The sequence below is a fragment of the Gekko japonicus genome, unplaced genomic scaffold (assembly GCF_001447785.1).
Source record: "Gekko japonicus isolate JY-2015 unplaced genomic scaffold, Gekko_japonicus_V1.1 scaffold1728, whole genome shotgun sequence".
Classification (NCBI taxonomy): domain Eukaryota; kingdom Metazoa; phylum Chordata; class Lepidosauria; order Squamata; family Gekkonidae; genus Gekko; species Gekko japonicus.
The window spans coordinates 271,018-276,724 of NW_015176504.1; the positions used below are offsets into that span (position 1 = coordinate 271,018).

At 47.9% G+C, this 5,707-nt stretch overlaps 1 long non-coding RNA gene across 1 annotated transcript; it reads right to left on the minus strand.

Moving 5' to 3' along the window:
* Positions 1–1,191: 1,191 nt before the first annotated feature.
* LOC107123965 lies at positions 1,192–5,476 on the minus strand. Its single transcript, XR_001482970.1, has 3 exons — positions 5,347–5,476; positions 3,297–3,377; positions 1,192–1,298 (listed from the first exon to the last, which is right to left on the minus strand). It is a non-coding gene; the product is annotated as an uncharacterized LOC107123965 (long non-coding RNA).
* Between the last annotated feature and the right edge of the window lie 231 nt (positions 5,477–5,707).

Sequence of the window (5,707 nt, forward strand, 5' to 3'; positions counted from 1 at the left end):
AAGGTTCTGGCCTCATTGCCCCCGTATCCCAAAATGAGAGCACCAGTCAAAATTAAACTATGGTTTGTTGATCTCAGTCTGAACTGCATGAATCAACCCACTCCCCTTTGTGCATGGGTTCTCTAAGAAGCTGCCCTATTGAGGTTGCCGACATTTGGGCAACCTACTCTGGATGCCAGCTCAACACGGCCACGAGTCATGCCTCACTTTTTGCCACCTGCACCAAATTTGTGCACAGAGATGTTGCCCATGAGGTAACGCTATAAATGGCTCCCTCTTCCTTGCCCACTCATTGGCTGAATGACTAAGCCACTCATATTTCTCCTGGAGCCCCCGTATCTGGTGCCCACCATTCTCTAAATGAGATGGGAACAAAACCTCCCCAGCCCGTTTGGGCAGAAATGTGCTTCTGGCCTGAATGGGGGTACAATCAAATATACAATCTCCACTGGCGGAGAATCCAAACATAATTGCATCATGTGATAAGATGTGCATAATTTCCTCATGTGAATTACTTGATGAGTGAAGAAAAAACAGCTTTCAGTTCTGGATCAATTATTATGGACAGATGGGGAAGGGAGAAAGAGCCTTCAGACCCAATCTAGAGATCCGGCAATTTGTTGTGGATGCTGGGATTGTAAAGTGCACATGGCGTGCCAATGCCCAGGACACCTCTCTCCGGGTTTTCCAAGTACCACATTTCATTAAAGTAAACAGAGCCAAATGGGGATGTGGGAAGGCTGTCTGTGGGGAAGATGGATGCACCTCTGGATAGATGTAGTTCTCCTTATGCAATAGCACACTTTATTAATGCCTCCCTTATTAATTTTTGGGGATGCCAGCTCTGGGTTGGGAAATCCCTGGAGATTTGGGGGGTGGAGCCTGAGGAGGGTGGGGTTTGGGGAGGGGTAGAGACCACCTTCCAAAGTGGCCATTTTCTCCAGGTGAAGTGATCTCTGTCACTTGGATATCAATAATAGCAGGAGATCTCCAGCCACTGCCTGGAGGTTGGCAACCCTATGAATTGTGCTGTCTCATACCTGAAGAAATGATGACGGAGCAGAATAGATGCGTGACATCTTTCCTTTTTTTGTTTTCTTTAAAAAGACGTTTATTATCACTAGTATTCGGAAACAAATATTCTTTAGGTAGCTATATATTACACATTATACATCTTTACAGCCACGTGATTTCGTTCACAGAAGGCTACGGTGCTTTCCCTTCTTCTGTTCAAGTAGTTGAAGCATCACCATGGAATCGCGGCTCAGCATCTGCCAAGTGCAGATAGTGTTCGGATGCTTTAAGAAAGAAAGGAAGTGACCTTAGGCAGATCATGAGAGGGAGGGCAGGAAGGGTTGCATCAGTGCTTAGCTCTTGTGGCCCTTTCTTACACACCCAGGGAAATGCTGATCACCACATTGGGCCAGGGATCCTGGAGAGTTTTTTTGCCATCTTCTGGGCATGGAGCAGGGGTCACTGGGGGAGGGGTAGGTGTGAAGTTCTTGCATTGTGCAGGGGGTTGGACTAGATCACCCTGGAGGTCCCTTCCAGCTCTTTGATTCTATGAGATCATACATTTGCTTTTTGCTTTAAAGGTTTACCATCAGTTTTACAGATTTAGGCTTGTTGTATACCATACTGCTTGGATCCAGCCAGCTTTGCTGCTGGTGAAAAAAAAACCTTGACCCCCCCCAGAAAGGGCAGAGAATTGTGGGGCCTACATGGACAAAAGCCATGTGGGAGGGGGGGCTGTCATGTGAAGCGGAGAGGTGTGAGATCTGAGTTTAAAAAGCAGACTGGATCCAACCCTATATGCCATATTTCTCATTTCAACGTATTACTTGCTTTTACTTGTTTCCAAAGTTATAAAGCACTTTAAAAAATTCAGAATGGCCTATAACATAATAAAACTGCACCCAAGCAAAACGGGACCTTATCAAATAAAGCAATAGAACATCCTGATGGGGGACTTCTAAAACACTAACTGTTGGATCCAAATTATTTGGCTGCTTTTAATGCTCTAGACTGCCCTGAGGTTCAGGGAGCTGTCCTCCAGTGGAAGCAACATGGAAGGCTCCCCCTTTGGAGGGTTGGAACCTTTGGATCCAGCCCTTCTTAAAAACAAAGAGTAAGCAAGCATTAAAAAGCGATGGAAATAAGCTCCAGGAATTTCAGTGAACACACTGAAGACACTGTTATGTCGTGGCGTTTTAGGGTTGCCAGGGCCCTCCTGGCAACCGGCGGGGGATGGGGGGGCTTACTGGGAGCAGGAGGGAGGCCCAGCCAACGTTGCAATGATGGCTCTACATCTCTTCTGACATGACCTGGAAGTAACGTCATCACGCAGCAACGTCAGGGCAACATTCTAGTATTTGGGCAAAAACTCTATGGTAAATTTGGCATCTACCATAGAGTTTTACCCCAAATGCTAGAGCATCATCTCGATGTCATGGGTGTGATGATGTCCCTTCTGGGTCACATTGAAAGTGTAGTTATGTCACTGTAACATTGACTGGGCCTCGCTCTTTTTCTAGTTAAGTCCCCCCCACAGGGCAGCTGTTTGGTGGCAGAGTGGTGAGGCCAGGTGGCAGGGGACCACCACCTCCACTTGGGGGGGTCTGGCAACCCTATGATGTTTAGATGGGTAGGAATGATGATGTTGTACATTTAGATCACCTCTAGAGCTATGTTCCCTCTAAGCTGTAGAGTCTTGTGAGCCAAAATTCAACTTTGTGAGCTCCTGGCATTAAAGTTGTGAGCAAGCGACTTGGCTACTGCATGAATCAGTTTGCTCTGGAGCCATCCTTCCTAGGCTAAGACAAAAATCTGTGAGCTGGAGGCTAAAAAACTGTGAGCTAGCTCACACCAACTCAGCTTAGAGGGAACAAGGCTCTAGAGTAGTCAAGGAGTCTATGTTTCAGAGGTGCAATACTGGCTAGACTCACAGAGCCATCCTACACACGCCTACTCGGAAGAAAGTCCCACTATGTTCCTTAGTGCTTGCTCCCAGGTAAGTGTGCATAGGTTTGCACCCTCAGTTGTACATCTATCAATTTCCCATCTTTCTTTACCCCTTCCCTTCTGTGCCTGTATAGGAGGGCAACTGCCATGTGAATATAAGCACAGTCTTTCACACGCATAAGAAGGTGCGTTCTCTGGCACATGTCTGCATGTGGGAAAGACAATGGCACAAACCGTTTATTCAGTTGGTCTGCATAGTTGAGTGGGAATCCATGAAGCCCCAAATGCATCATTAGAAAGATCAGCGGTCCCTAAGAAGCACTCCGTTTACTTACATTGTTCAAAAATTCATGCAGATGTTGGAAACACTGTGCTACTCCGGCATCAGGCGAAGAAAGGTTGATGTTTGGTTGTAACTGTGAATTAAGTGAGGAGAGAATATGGTCACTGGGCATCTAGAGGCTGCCCTGAAGAACCCCGAGCCGAACTGTACTTTTCAGTGTCATGCCTGTCCCTATTGGCTGGCAGTACCCCCACTTCGATTACCTCAGCTTGCGTATAAAAAATATGCTCAGAGGTGTTAAGTCTCATTTCTCCCTCCCTTGCCTGATGGTGCCCAGCCAGCACCGAGGTTGCCCCCTCCACAACGAGCGCTGCCAGCCTCCAGGGGGTGGCTGGAGATCTCCTGCTATTATAACTGATCTCCAGGCGACAGGGATCAGTTCACCTGGAGACAATGGCTGCTTTGGAAGTTCGACTGTCAGGCATTATGCCCCCAAACCCCACCCTCCTCAGGCTCCACCCCCCAAATCTCCAGGTGTTTCCCAACCCAGAGCTGGCAACCCTGTCCCCAAACCCAGGGGTCATTTCGTAGAAAAAGAGGTGCAGGAGCTCATTAGCATAACTCATTAGCATAATTCATTTGCATATGCCACACCCCCTGACATCACCGGAAGCGAGTCAGAAGGCAACACCCACCGCTCAGGCTCCACTGGACTGTTTTGGATTGCTAGCTATTGGGGAGGGGGAACGTGTAGATCTGTCCTCGCAGAGGAGGGAGAGTTTGTACCTGAATAAAACCTGGTCTTAAAGGTGCCACTGGACTGTTTTGGACCGGGGGCGGGGGGGCTCTGCAACTTGCCTGGCTGCTTCTTGCTCTGACTGAGGGCTGCTGGGAGCAGGGAGTGTGGCTTGTTGCATGTGTGCGCCCCCTGGGCTCTTTACTGCCGGAGCTCCGCTCCTGTGCACTACTGCAGGAAATGACCCCTGCCCAAACTATCTGGCCCCATAAGAAAACAATGTCTTTGGCATGGCTCTTCAGACTTAGGCGCCTTTGAGGTGGTGATTGATCACCCCTACCTATGTTCCAGCAACTAGACTTGCCAACTCCAGGTTGGGAAGTTCCTGGCGGGTTGGGGGCAACGCCTGGGGAGGGCAGCATTTGGGGGCGGGTTGGGAGCTCAGCAGGGATGTGAGGCTGTAGGGTCCACCCTCTGCAGCGGCCGTTTTCTTGGGAGGAACTGATCTCTGGCAACTGGGGATCAGTTGCGATTCCAAATCTCCAGGCCCCACCTAGAAAGTGTCAACCCTGCTAGCAACCCACACTGTCATTGACAACCGAATGCAGTCTAACCATCCTCATCTATTTATATTAACCATCTCCCAAAAACGTCAAGCAGACATTTGCTTCAAAAAGATCCCCTTCACTGCCAGTCCGAAAAAGACTGAAAAAATTCCCATTTAGACTCTAGGTAATGGGCTCGTTGCACATTGTTCACGGGGGACAGGGAGGACAGAGCAGATGCTTGCAACGGAAGGAGGAGTCTCCCAATTCATCCTCTTACTGGCCAGGTGCCAGCTCCAGCCTTCCAATGGCACTCCATGTCTCATTTGGCACAGAGTTGTCAACCTCCCGGCAGCGGCTGGAGATCTCCTGGTATGGCAACTGATGTCCAGGCAACAGAGATCAGTTCACCTGAGGAAAATGGCGGCTTTGGAAGGTAGAGCCTATGGCATTGGACCCCACTGAAGCCCCTCCCCTTCCTGAGCCCCACCCTTCCCAGGCTCCAACCTCAAAATCTCCAGATATTTCCCATCCTGGAGCAGATCGATTTTTAAAAGAGAAGTACTTCTTCACCCAAAGAGTGATTAACACTTGGAATTCACTGCCACAGGAAGTGGTGGCAGCTACAAGCATGGACGGCATCCAGAAAGCTGGGAATTAATTTTGCATTTACACTTAAGAAGGTTTTGCTTGTTTTTAAAGCCTGCTACCTGGCTAATTAGTGGTCCCTTTTTGTCTATCTCTGCATTCCTATTCTGTCTTTTTATAAAGCTTCATTTTGTCCTTGGATCTCTGTTGGAAAAATCATTCTTGCTACTTACACAAGTCCTTAGGTGGTCATATTGCTGATGGATGTGCATCAGAAACTCTGATACGTTGGGGATGGGATTTCCTTCCCTTAAAAAGAGCTTCATAATACTTTGCAGTACTTGAGCGATGGCTGCATGGTTAGAGATGACCTGTAACAAGCAAAAATAAAATAAAGTAACATGGAGAATTATACCTTTTTATATTTTAGAGGATTTATTTTGCCACAATATCGCTTGGACATCCCTCTGTTAGATTCGAGCAGAGACCAGGCAGAAGGTAAAAAATGTCTCATGACAATTTATAAACATGGTAACTCACCTTGAAATGCATTACTGTTCATTTATAATATTTCAGTCTCCATTTCGGCCAGCA